Source organism: Macaca mulatta, chromosome 16, assembly GCF_049350105.2.
Source record: "Macaca mulatta isolate MMU2019108-1 chromosome 16, T2T-MMU8v2.0, whole genome shotgun sequence".
NCBI classification, from domain to species: Eukaryota; Metazoa; Chordata; class Mammalia; order Primates; family Cercopithecidae; genus Macaca; species Macaca mulatta.
The window spans coordinates 54,381,043-54,395,345 of record NC_133421.1 but is presented as its reverse complement, the minus strand read 5'-3'; positions in this window follow the sequence as shown (position 1 = coordinate 54,395,345).

The following is a 14,303-nucleotide window of genomic DNA, read 5'->3' as shown; positions in this document are numbered from 1 at the left end:
GGCTTTCCCTACCTTGTTTAGGCTACTCTCTTACCCAATTTTCTCTCTTTGATTTGGTGGACACCAAGTCCTCATTCAATTCGGAAGGTAGTGCAAGCTTCCTCTATTCCTGCAAGTTTTTTTCTAACTCCCTTCCCTGCCCCCTCCTAGTTTGAACTGGCTGCCTACTTTGTAACTCTCCAGCGCTGCTTTGCAAGAATCTTCACCTTAACCTCTTCACTATTGGTGTGTTTATCTCTCTCCGCTTTATGTTCAAGTTAGTTGTTCGTGTGTCTGTTTCTCTAACTCAATTGTAAGCCTTTTAAGAGCAAGGACCAGATCTTTGAACCTCCAGCATTTAGTACTTAGCCTGGTATATAATAGGTATTCAGTAAATATTTGTTGAATGAATTCATGAATATGGCCAAGGACATGAGGATGATGAGGTAACAGAAGTTATGTACAATATCTTGATGACTTTGGAAGGGTTAGTATTAACAAAATATCAAGACTTGTTACCTCTGATGAAGAACAGCATAGGAAAATAAACGTTAAATTTATACAATAGGGACAATTACTGCTGCTATTACAGGTCCCTGTTACTTCCTAAGTACTTAACTGATATTATCTCATTTTCTTCTTACCACATCCCCTTTCCAAGTGGCATTTGGATTTTATAATCATTGTTTATATTATTTCAAGTTTCTTGACAACATGATTCTGTAGCCTGCAGTGGAGACATGTTCCAAGACCTCTCAACCCTTTGGAAAGCCCTAAATCCTTTTACTGCAAAGCAACTGTACTATCTATTACAACGCAGCTAAACAAAGGATCATGGCTTCAAAAATCCCTCTGTGCTTTTTACATGAAAATCAAACTTCCCTTCCCCTCTGTGCTTGGAGTTACCAGCCCTCCTTTCCCCAAACGTAAGACCTCTGATGTAAGGCCAGATTCATGGAGGGAGAGCAGAGGCCAACAGCTGGGCTTAATTAGTATGCTTTTGCCCTCATATCTTGAAAAACCTATGCTCCACACTAGGCTTTCATTTGAGAGAAAGGGAACTGGAATTGTAACAAAATCTTCAAATGCAGAAGAAATGAAGAGAGGGCTGAGGAAGCATTTGCACCAACTTGCCTTCCTATGATCTGACTTTGGTCTGTCTACTCATTGTATGGTCCTCTCTCCCCTCCTCCTCAAGGAATCTGACTCCAGTTGTACAGAGCTCAAAGAAAGCAGAGGAGAGATGCTGTCATGATGCTGTTGCTTTAAACTGCCAGGAGGCAAATATCTCTTTTCTAGTGATGTAAAGATGATTTCAGGACTTATTGTAGTCAGAAGGCTAGAGGCTCCAAGGTATCTACTTATTACCGTTTTCAATTAGTGGAGTTGGGATAGAGAGAAAAGGAGTGGGTAAGAGGGAGAGAAAAAGAAAAGTCCACTTACCTGACCTCCCCCTGGAATCTGGTGATCTGACCATCATCAGAAATGATAATGTCTTCCTATAGTGAAAACTTTTCAGCTTTCCACTGAAAGATGTCTACAGATATCCACAGCAATGTTGAAATTGTTGTCTCTCTTTATAGATAAGTAGACCTACATGTTAGCAGAGTTAAGGTCTAAGAGGATTAGGCCCTTCAGAATTGTTCAGAATTCATAATTATGTAAGATAATTTATAAATTATGTAATTAATGCTAAAACCAGTCCTTAAATATTTTGGTTTCTTTTTTTTATGCAAGCCTCCTTAAGAACTAAGTTCACTGAAATAGGATAAAGTGGCTTTCTAGTGTTATGGGGATTTTCCCAAGGAAGTTGTGAATTTATGAAACTGGGAGCTCTGTAGGAAATTAATATTTTGAATCTGGAACAAAAGATGTGTATTTTTCCAGAGTTATGGTGCCTAGGAATGGGAAGATTACACTCTCTCTTGTAATTTCAAACTTTTTGTTATTTTCTTTAAATGTAATAATGTTGGGCATAGAACTTTAGCTTATGAAAGTTTTAGAATCATAGGCTAAGACTTGCGTTCACTTAAACTTTGGTTAACCGATATTTCCAAGTAGATAAAGCTGAAAGAATGATGGGAAAAAGTAAAAGTAATCCTCAGCCAAATCAGATAGAGGGACAAGAGGAGAGAAGGGAAAAGAGCAAAACACAAACCTAACACGCCAAAAAGGAGGGAGGAAACCTGGGAAAGTGAAGCTATCCCGATTACTTCCCCAGTCAGGAAATTATTGCTTAGTTAATTTAATGGGTACAGGGAAGAGCGAAGTCAACACACTATGGTCCAGATGAGAGATTTAACTCCCACTGGCAAAAAAAAAAAGAAAAAAAAAATTCCACTGCCATGACAGCAGGTAGGGAAGAATAATAAAACTTAGTAGTGATGTTTTAGGGTTATGATCTACTGAATTACTGTTTCTAACAGACATGATGTGACTATATGCGAAGCATGGGTCAGGTATGTATAAGACTAGAGAGAAATAGGTCACTTGACCTTCCATCAAAGTGGCCTTGAGTTTTCTGAAGGGATATGAATTAATGAGATGAAAAGGGAGTCTAGAAAAACTGAGTGTTGACTGAGAATAAGTCCCACCCACTTAAGGTTCCAAACTGCATAGCTGGCATTATGAACTATTTTTCTCTCCTATCCCCGTGTATGGTAGATGCTCCTCTCTCATTTTTCTAGATAGCCTTTATCAGATTAAAGAAGTTCCCCTCTATTTTAGTTTGCTAAGGATTTAAAAATTATTTATATAATATTAAAAAGTTTTATGACATCTTTTTCATCTATTAAGGTGATTATATGAGTTTTTCTTTATTCTCCTTACTTTTTTTTTTTTTTTTGAGACAGAGTCTCACTCTGTTGCTCAGGCTGGAGTGCCAGTGGCATGATCTTGGCTTACTGCAAGCTCTGTCTCCCGGGTTCATGCCATTCTCCTGCCTCAGCCTCCCGAGTAGCTGGGACTACAGGCGCCTGCCACCATGCTTGGTTAATTTTTTTTTTTTTTTTTGTATTTTTAGTAGAGACGGGGTTTCACCATGTTAGCCAGGATGGTCTCGATCTCCTGACCTCGTGATCCACCTGCCTCAGCCTCCCACAGTGCTGGGATTACAGGCATGAGTCATCATGCCCGGCTGAGGTTTTCTTTATTCTCTTAATTTGTGGAATCATATTGGTTAACTTTAGTATGAAACAACAGGGTATGCCCTTAATAAATGCAACTTGGTTATTCTTTTTGGGTGATTGCAGAATTGGATTTACTAATACTCTGTTGAGGATGTTTGCATCTGTGTGCATGAGTAAGAGACTGGCCTATACATTTCCTTTTTCATGAATCTTTGGTGCATTTAGCTTAGTATTATATCAAGATTCTATTGGCTTAAAAAATGAGTTTATAATTGTTTTCTCTTCTACTCTCTACAAGAGTTTAGCTAAGACTAGTTTTGTTTCTTTCTTAAATGTTTGGAAAAATTCACTGGTGAAGATACCAGGGCCTAAGGTTTTTCTTCATTTATTAATTAGTACTCAACTTGTTTAATGAGTGCAGTACCCAACATGTAAGTTTATATCTCTCACCCCCCTCCTATTCTCCTCACTTCGGAGTATTTAATGTTCATTATACCACTTTATATGCCTTTGCATACCCATAGATTAGCTCCCACTTAGAAGACAGAACATAGTCTTCGATTTTCCATTCCTGAGTTACCTCACTTAAAATAATGGCCTCTAGCTCCAACCAAGTTGCTGCAAAAGACATTATTTCATTCTTTCTTATGGCTGTATGGTAGTCCATGTTGTATATATATACCACATTTTCTTTAATCCTTCATTGGTTGACGGGCACTTAGATTGCTTTCATAGCTTTGCAATTGTGAATTGTGCTGCCGTAAACATGGATGTGTAGGTATCTTTTGATATAATGACTTATTTTCCTTTGGGTAGATACTCAGTAGTGAGGTTGCTGGATCAAATAGTAGATCTACTTTTAGTTCTTTGAGAAATCTCCATACTGTTTTTCATAGTGGCTGTACTAACTTACATTCCCACCAGCAGTGTATAAGCATTTTCTTTTCACCACATCCATACCAAGAGCTCTTGTTTTTTGACTTTTTAGTAATGGCTATTCTGGCTGGGTTAAAGTGGTATCTCATTGTGGTTTTAATTGGCATTTTTCTGATGATTAGTGATCTTGAGCATTTTTTCATGTTTGTTGGTCATTTGCATGTATCTTCTTTTGAGAAGTGTCTATTCATGTCATTTTCCCACTTTTTCATGGGATTATTTGCTTTTTTCTTGCTGATTTGTTTGGATTCTTGTAGATTCTAGATATTAGACCTTTGTCAGATAAATAGTTTGTAAATATTTTCTCCCTCTCTGTGAGTTGTCTGTTTACTCTTTTGATTATTTCTTCTGCTGTGCAGAAGCTTTTTAGTTTAATCACATCCCATTTATTTATTTTTTGTTTTTGTTGCATTTGCTTCTGGGGTCTTAGTCATAAATTCTTTGACTAGGCCAATGTCCAGAAGATACACTTTCTATATCTTTCTTGCATTTATTTTGGGAACTATATCTTCTTATACTAGCTTGCACAATATAATTTTTTAGGATTGTCCATTTTATTTAAATTTTCAAATATATTGGTATAAAGTTCTTTGTAGTTGTTTTATAGCTATGTGATATGTAGCAATGCCCATTTTAATATTCCTGTTGCTTTTAATCTTTTAAAAAATTGACCCAGCTAAGCATTTATCAATCTTACCAAGAAGTGTTTTCAGTGAATCAATCTGTAGCTTTGTTGAAACTCTTTAGTGTTCGTTTGTTTTCTAGTTCATTAATTTCTATTCTTTTAAAAATTGTGTTTAAAAATTTTGGGAGGGTTTAATTTGCTAGTCTTAAAAACTAACTTAATGCTTAGCTAATTGATTTTCAGCCTTTCTTCTTTTCTAATATGTGCATTTAATGTTGTACATTTCTATTCAATAGGGTCTTATCTTCATCTCACAAATTCTGATATGTCATGTTTTCATTAGTACAATTTCAAAATATTTTCTAATTTCTATTGTGATTTTGGCTGTGCTCCATTAATTATGTAGAAATTAATTGCTTAATTTCCAAACATATAGGGATTTTATTACATATTTCTAACTTAAGTCCACTATAGCCAGAGAACATACTCTAGATTACTACAATCCTTTGAAATTTTCAAAACTTTTTCTGTAACCTGGCATATGGCAATATTTGTTAAATTTCCAAGAAAACCAGGAAGAATGAGTGGGTCTTGGAAAATTTTGGAGTAATTGTTCAAGTATAAAAATTGGGACAAGTTTGATAATGACATTTTTCAAATCACTTATATTCTTACCCATTTATTTTTGCCTGTGATCCCATTTACTGCAAAATGCGTGTTAAAATTTCCTAGTATAATTTTAGATTTTTAGATATTGCATGCAAGTCTTGTCATTTTTTTTGCTTTATATCGAGGCTCAATTATTAGGTGTATTCAGATTAAGAATTGGCATATCTTCCTGTTGAACTGAACCTTTTATCATTAAGAAATATTTTTATCTCTAATATTATTCTTACCTTAAAGTCTGATTAGAGTGATGAGAATATAGCCATGTCACCTTTTTCTTGGTTAGTGTTTGCTGTTTGCATGGTATTTTCCCATTGTTGTACTTTGTCTTTTCTTTTCTTTCTTTCTTTTTTTTTTTTGGGGGGGGGGACAGTCTCGCTCTGTTGCCCAGGCTGGAGTGCAGTGGTGCAATCTCGGTTCACTTCAAGCTCTGCCTCCTGGGTTCGCGCCAGTCTCCTGCCTCAGCCTCGCGAGTAGCTGGGACTACAGGTGCCCGCCACCACGCCCAGCTAGTTTGTGTGTGTGTGTGTATGTGTTTTAGTAAAGACGGGGTTTCACTGTGTTAGCCTGGATGGTCTAGATCTCCTGACCTCATGATCCGCCTGCCTCAGCCTCCCAAAGTGCTGGGATTACAGGTGTGAGCCACCGCGCCCAGCCCCATTCTCGTACTTTCAATATTAGCATGGTATTTTCTGTGTTTCTTATAAGTAACACAGATTTGTACCTTTTGTTTGTCCTATCTGACAGTCTTTGCCTTTTAATTGGAATAGTCCATTTGTTGCAATTATTAATATACTTGCATCTGTTTTGCCATCAGTTTTAAATTTCAGTATATCTCACTAAAGTTTCTTTTTAATCCTTTCTTATTTTGTATCCCATTATAACAGATGTTAGCTTACTCTCATATACACTGTTTCCCATCTTCCATTATGTTGATAATACTTAGACAAATAGTTCAAAGTTTTAGTCTCAGAAGCTCTTTATCCCCTTAAAAAGTATTGGGAACTCCAAAAACATTTTGTTTATGAGAGTTATATCTATGAAAACTTATATTAAAAAGTAAAACTAAGAAAATTTAAAAGATTCGTTAATTCATTGAAAAAATCACTACATGAGAGCATAATATATTTTTATTTAAAAATAATTGTATCTTCCCAAAGAGTGGTATTATTTTGCATTTCAACCAATTAAAAAAAATTCTGCTTTAGAGAAAACAGCTGGATTCTCATATATGCTATTACATTCCATTTTTTATAATTTCATAAATTCTATAGTTTCTAGAAAACTCCACTACATGCTCATGAGAGAGAGCCAAAAGACAAATAACATTTTGGCATTATGAAAATGGTTTTGCTCTCATGGATGACTTGAAGGTGTCTCACAAACCACACTTTAAAAATAGCTGACCAAGACTAGTGAGTCTCAAGCGTTACAGGTATATTCGAATCACCTGGAGGGCTTGTTAAATCACTGATTGCTGTAACCCGCCTGAGTTTCTGATTCAGTAGGTCTGGGGTGGAACCTGAGGAGTTTCATTTTGAGTAAATTCCTAGATTCTGATGCAGCTGGTTTAGGAACTATACTTTGAGAATCACTAATTTAGACTTTTAATTCTGGGTTATTATGGATGTAATTTCTCTTTGTCTTTGATTGTAGCTACACCTTTTTTTTTTTTTTTTTCCGAGACAGTCTCGCTCTGTCACCTGGGCTGGAGTGCAGTGGTATGATCTTGGCTCACTGCAACCTCTGCCTCCTGGGTTCAAGCGATTCTCCTCCCTCAGCCTCTTGAGTAGCTGGGACTACAGGCATATGGCACCACCGTATCCGGCTAATTTTCGTATTTTTTTATTTTTAGTAGATACAGGGTTTCACCATGTCTGCCAGGCTGGTCCCAAACTCCTGATGTCAAGTGATCCTCCTACCTCAGCCTCCCAAAGTGCTGGGATTAGAGGCGTGAGCCACTGCACCCAGTCAATTGTAGCTACTTTTAAAATTGTGATCAACAATACATAACATTTGATATTGTAACCATTTTAAAGTGTACAGTATAGAATGTTAACTGTATTCATCTTGGGCAACAGCTTTCTAGAACTTTTTTATCTTGTAAAATGGAAACACTGTATCTATGAAACAACAACTCTCCCTTTCTTCTTCCCCCCAGGCCCTGGAAATTACCATTCAACTTTTTGTTTCTAAGAGTTTGAATATTTTAGATACCTCATATAAGAGGAATTTTGCTGTATTTGTCTTTTTGTAACTGGCTTATTTCACTTAGCATGATGTACTCAAGGTTCACTTCTGTTTTTGCATATGGCAGAATTTCATTCTATTTTAAGGCCAATAATATTTCATTATATGTATATACTACATTTTCTTCATCCATTTATCTGTTGATGTATATTGTAGGTGGTTTCCAACTCTTGGCTATTGTGATTATGCTATAATGAACATGGGTATGCAAAATATTCTCTCAAGATCATATTTTCAATTTTTTTTGAATCTGTACTGAGGAGCGGCATTGCTGGATCATATGGCAATTCTATTTTTAATTTTTTGAGGAATCTCCATACTGTTTTCCAAAGTGGCTTCACCATTTTATTTATGTATTTAGAGAGAGGGTCTCACTCTTGCTGCCCAGGCTAGAGTGCAGAGGCATGATCATGTCTTACTGCAGTCTTGATTTCCCAGGCTCAGGTGATCCTCTCACCTCAGCCTCTCGAGTAGATGGGATTAAGGCACATGCCACCAGCCCAGCTAATTTTTAAATATTTTTAGTAGAGACAGGGTTTCGCCATGTTGCCTGGGCTGGTTTTGAATTCCTGTGCTCAAATAACCCACCTGCATCAGACTCCCAAGTGTTGGGATTACTGGCTTGAGCCACCATGCCCAGTGACCATTTTAAATTCCTAGCAATAACGCACAAGGATTCCAGTTTCTTGATATCTTCTCCAAAACTTGCTATTTTCTCTTTTCTGTTTGTTTTGTTTGCTTATTTGTGGATAATGACATGGGGGCAAAAGCAACTGCATCTTGGATGCTAATCTACCATGTTGACTTCTGATTAGCTCCAGTTTTGGGAAGGCCTCAAAGATTTTCATTTTATCTATTGTTCCTTGTATAAGAGCATGTACTTGTAAATCCTGCTCTTAGGTCAAAACAACCTTGATGTTATCATACTTCAGTTGCCCTACACATCTCTTCTGAACCATGAGTACCATTTTTTTACGGTACATAAGCCCTGGATCTTAAAAGAGATGGTGCCAGGATCCACCATCTTGTCTCACTGCCTGAGACACAGATATGGCATTGTAAATCCCTATTAAATGTTTCTTTCAGAGAAACTGGATATGTCAGCCTCTTTCTTCAGCCTCTCAGCTTCCTCAGACTTTTTGAGGGAGGTTTGCATAGACCTGTTCACTACAGAACAAGTGACCATCTTAACAAGTATGAGATGATATAGTATTGTGCTTTCTATTTGCATTTCTCCAATGATTGGTGACGTTGAACATCTTTTCATGTGCTTCTTGTTCATTTGTTTATCTTCTTTCAAGTCCCGTGCTTATTTTTTAATTGAATTTCTTGTTGTTGTTGGGTTGCAGGGGTTTTTTGAATATATTCAGCTATTAACCTATCGCAGGTTAAGCATCCCTAATCCAAAAATTCAAAATCTGAAATGCTTCAAAATCTGAAACTTTTTGAGTATTGACATAGTGTCACCGTGGAAAAGTTCACACCCGACCTTATGTGACTGGTGACTATCAAAAAGCAGTCAAAATTTTGATTCATGCACAAAATTGTTAACAATATTGTATAAAATTACCTGCCAGCTATGTGTATAAGGTGTACATGAAATGTAAATGAATTTCATATATAAACTTGGTTTCCATCCCCAAGATATGTCATTATGTAAATGCAAATATTCCCAAATCTCAAAAAATCTGAAATCCAAAACAGTTCTGGTCTCAACATTTCAAATAAGATATATTCAATCTGCATCAGATATATGGTTGTAAATATGTTCTTTTATTTCATAGGTTGCCTTTTCATTCTGCTGATTATTTCCATGGCTGCACAGAAGTTTCTAAGTTTGATGTAGTCTTATTTGACTATTTTTGCTTTTGATATCTATATTTTTGGTGTCATATCCAAGAAACCACTGTCAAATTCAAAGTCATGAGGGTTTTTCTCTATGTTTTCTTCTAGAAGTTGTGTAAGTTCAGGTCTTATATTTAGGTCTTCAATACATTTTGAGTTAGTATGTATATATGGTGTAAGGCAAGGATATACACACGGTTATACAGTTTTCTCAACATCACTTGTTGAAGAGATTATCTTTTCTCATTGTGTAGCCTTGGCACCTTTGCTGAACATCATTTGACCATGTATGTGAAGGTTATTTCTGAATTCTCTTATCTGTTCTATTGGTCTATGTGTCTGCCCTTATGTCAGTACCATGCCGTTTTGATTACTGTAGGTTTGTAATATGTTTTGAAGTTAGGAAGTGTGAGGCCTTCAGCTTGTTTTTATTCTCAAGATTATTTCTTCTATTCAGAGTCCTTTGAGATTCCACAGGAGTTTTAGAATTTTTTTTTCTATTTCTACAAAAATGCCATTGCAATTTTGATAGAGATTGCATTAAATATGTAGATTGCTTTGAGTAATATGGACATTTAAAAATATTAAGTCTTTCAATCCATGTACAGTGGATGTCTTTCCATTTATTTATGTCCTTAGAATTTCTTTTAGCAATGTTTTGTCGTTTTCGGTGTACAAGTCTTTTGCCTACTTGTTTAGGTTTATTCCTACGTGTTTCATTTTTGTTGATGCTATTGTTAATGGGGTTGTTTTCTTAATTTTTTTTGGATTGTTCATTATTAGTGTATAGAAACACAACTGATTTTTGTGTCCTGAAACTTTTCTGAATTTGCTTATTATTTAATAGTTCTGACAGTCTTTTGTGAAATCTATAGGGTTTTCTACATATAAGATCATGTCATCTGTGATTATGAGAGTACAGATAATTTTACATCTTCATTATCTATTTGTATACTTTTCATTTCTTTTCTTGCCTGATTAAATTTTTTTTTTTTTTGGCTAGGACTTCCAGTACTAGTTTGACTAGAAGTGTTGAGAATGGGCATTCTCGACTTGTTCCTTTTTGTAATGGGAGAGTTTTCAGTTTTTCTTCTGGTCCTAATTCGTTAATTGCTTTTTTAAAAGTCATAAAAGGGTACTGCGGTTTGCCATAAACATTTTCTGCGTCAATTTGATATGATTATGTGGTTTTTGTTTTTCATTCTATTAATGTGGTTATTAGATTGATTTTCATATGTTGAACCATCCTTGCATTCCAGTAATAAATGCCACTTGATTATCAGTTATAATTTTTAAATGTGCTGTTGAATTTTCTTTGTTAGTATTTTATTGAGGGTTTTACATGAACATTAATCAGGGGTATTGGTCTATAGTTTTCTTGTCTTGTAGTATTTATGTCTCATTTTGGTGTCAGTGTAACACTAGCCTCATGGAATGCCTCATAGAAGTGTTCCCTCATCTTTTTTTTTTTTTTTTTAAGAGAAGAATTGGTGCTAATTTTTAAAATCCTTGGTAGAATTATCTAATCAAACCTTATGATCCTGGGCTTTTCTTTGTTGAGAGGATTTGGTTACTGATTTATTTCCTTACTTGTTATAAGTATGTTCTGATTTTTAATCCTTTATTATTTAGTCTTAGTAGATTACATCCTTCTAGAAATTTATACATTTATTCTAGGTTATTTGTTGCTGTATAATTGTTCATAGTAGTCCTATGATCTTTATTATTTCTATCATGTTAGTTGTAATGTCTTCTCCTTTTTGTTATTTTATTCTTTTCTCTTTTTTCTTAGTTTCCCTAAAGATTTGCCAATATTGTTGATGTTTTCAAAGAACTAATTCTTGTTTTCACTGATTTTTCTAATGTTTTTCTATTTCATTTATTTATTCTCTAATGTTTGCTATTTTTTCCCCTTCTTTGGGTTTAATTTTTTCTTCTTCTTTTCATTGCTAGAGGCATAAAGTTAGGTTGTTGATTTGAGATCTTTCTGCTTTTTTAATATAGGTGTTTAACATTATAAACTTTCCTCTTAGTAGTGCATTTGCTGCATCCCATAAGTTTTGGTGTAATGTGTTTTCATTGTCACTTGTCTCTAGATATTTTAAAATTTCCCTTGTGATTTGTTCTTTGATTATTCAAGAGTGTGTTGTTCAATTTTCATATATTTATGAATTTCCCTGTTTTCCTTTTGCTATTAAATTTTAGTTTTATTTCATTGTAGTTAGTAAAGATACTTGGTGTGATTTCAATTTTCTTAAATTTGTTAAGACTAGTTTTATGACTCAAAATGTGATCTACTTGGAGAATATTCCATGTGTTCTTGAGAAGAATGTGTATTCTGCTGCTGTTGAATAGAATGTTCTGTATATTTCTGTTAAGTTCATTTGGTCCATAATTTTGTCCAAGTCCTCTATTTCCTTGTTGATATTCTGTCTGGTTGATCTATCCTTTATTAAAAGTGAAATATTGAATTATCCTACTATTATTGTGTTACTGTCCATTTATCCCTTCAATTCTGTCCATGTTTGCTTTTTATATTTGGGTACTCTACTGTGAGCTGCATCTTCCTGGTGAATGTACTCTTTATCATTATATAATGTCATTCTTTGTCTCTTGTAAGACAGTTTTTGACTAAAGTCTATTTTTTATATAAATATGGCCACTTCTGCTTTCTTTTGATTACCATTTGCATGGAATTTTTTTTTCTATCCTTTCTCTTTAAGCCAATGTATGTGTTTATGCCTAAAGTGAGTTTCTTGTAGATGGTATATAGTTGGATTTTTTTTAAACAAAAAACTATTCAGTCATTCTATGTCTTATAATTGGAGAATTTAATCCATTTACACTTAAAGCAATTACTGATAAAGAAAGACCTTGTATTGCCATTTTATTGTTTCTGGTATGTCTTATAGTTTTCTCTCCGCTTTTATTTCTTGCTGTCTTCCTTTGTGATTCATTGTTTTTTTGTAGTGACATGCTTTGATTTCTTTCTCATTTTCTTTTGTGTATATTCCATAGGTATTTTCTTGTGGTTATCATAGAGATAACATAAAACATCTTCTGGTTATAAGATATATTTTAAACTGATTATAACTTCAATAGAATTTAAAAGTCTACTCTTTTTCATTCTCTACCACCCATTAATGTTATTGATGTCACAAATTACATATTTTAATATTTTATATTCATTAATATAGTTTTATAGCTAGTTAATTTGTATGCTTTCTTTTAAATTCTATACCCGTATAAAAGTGATTTATACACCAGCATTACAATTTGTTTCTGTATTTATTTATATATTTACCTTTATAGAGAGCTTTAAATGTTCATATACTTTTGTGCTGCTAGTGTTAGCATTCTTTTATTTCAACTTGAAGGACTCTATTTAGCAATTCTTATAATGGTAGGTGTTGTGGTGATGACCTCCCTCAGCATTTATTGGTTTGGGAAGGTCTTATTCTTTCATTTTGAAGGACAGTTTCTCCAGATGTAGAATTCTTTGGTAATTTTGTTTTCTTTCAGTGCTTTGACTATATCATGCCACTCCATTCTTTTTTAAAATATCTCTGCTGAGTAATCTGCTGATAACCTTATGAGAGCTCACTTTTTAACGACAAGTTGCTTTCCTCTTGTTGTTTTCCAGATTGTCTTTGTCTTTGGCTTTTGAAGGTGTTATTATGACATATCTCCCTATGGGCCTCTTTGGGTCCATCCTAGTTAGAGTCCTTTGAACTTCTTGAATTCGGGCATCCACTTTCTTCCTCAGATTTGGGAAATTTGGGGTGATTATTTCTTCAGGTAAATTCTCTGCTCCATTCTCTCTTTTCTCACTTTTTGACTTCTATAATTCATTTATTGGTCAGCTTGATAGTGTCGAATAAGTCCCTTAGGCTTACTTTTATTTTCTTCATTATTTTTATTTTTGTTCCTCTGACTTAATAATTTTAAATGAACTTTTTTTTAGTTTTCTAATTCTTTTTTTCTGTTTGATCAAGTCTGCTATTGATACCCTCTAGTAAAATTTTCAATTTAGTTATTGTATTCTGCAGTTCCAATATATTTTGTTGTTTTTTTATAGTTTCTATCTTGTTTTGATATTCTCATTTTGTTCATGCACTGTTTTTCTGACTTTGTTTAGTTGTCTATTTGTGTTCTCTTGTAGTGCACCAAACTTCTTTAAGAAGATTATTTTGAATTCTTTGTCGGCTAATTCATAGATTTCCATTTCTTGAGAGTCAGTCTCTGGAGTTTTTTTGTTTCTTTGATTGCATGTTTGCTTGTTTGTGTGCTTTCTAATTTTTGTTGTGATTTTGCATTTGAAAAAAAATAACCACCTCTCCCAGTCTTTAAGGACTGGCTTCATATGGGAGAAGACATTCATTGATTAGCCTGGTTGGAGGTTCCAGAGGTCTTTCAAATCTTTCTTGGGGATGCATTTTCTCTGGGCTTGTTTCTCAATTAGTAGGTTTGCTGGTTTCTTTTTCAGGAGCTGTAGTCTCTTATTCACTCTGGTGGATGTTTATGGCACTGCAGTTTTCTGGCACTTCCACAAGCCACTGAGCTCTCTCCCTTCTCAATGGCCCCCAGGCCTTCGACGTACGCAAGTTTTCCATCAGTGCTTTGAACCAGGTGAAACAGAAATCAATTTCTTAGGAAGCCCCCCACAAAAGCCAGAAGGTTGCACACACATTTCTCTCCTTTTTTTCCTCCTATGGGAAAAGCCATGATTTTGGTGTTTTCTCCCTATCTTGATGAGCTATATGGGCTCTGTCTGCAGTATTGCAAGTTGTCTGGTGCTGCTTCTATGTTGTGGAGCTCTCTTTTGTTCTCAGAGGCTACCAGGAATTCAAAGTATGTAGGTTTCCCCATCAATA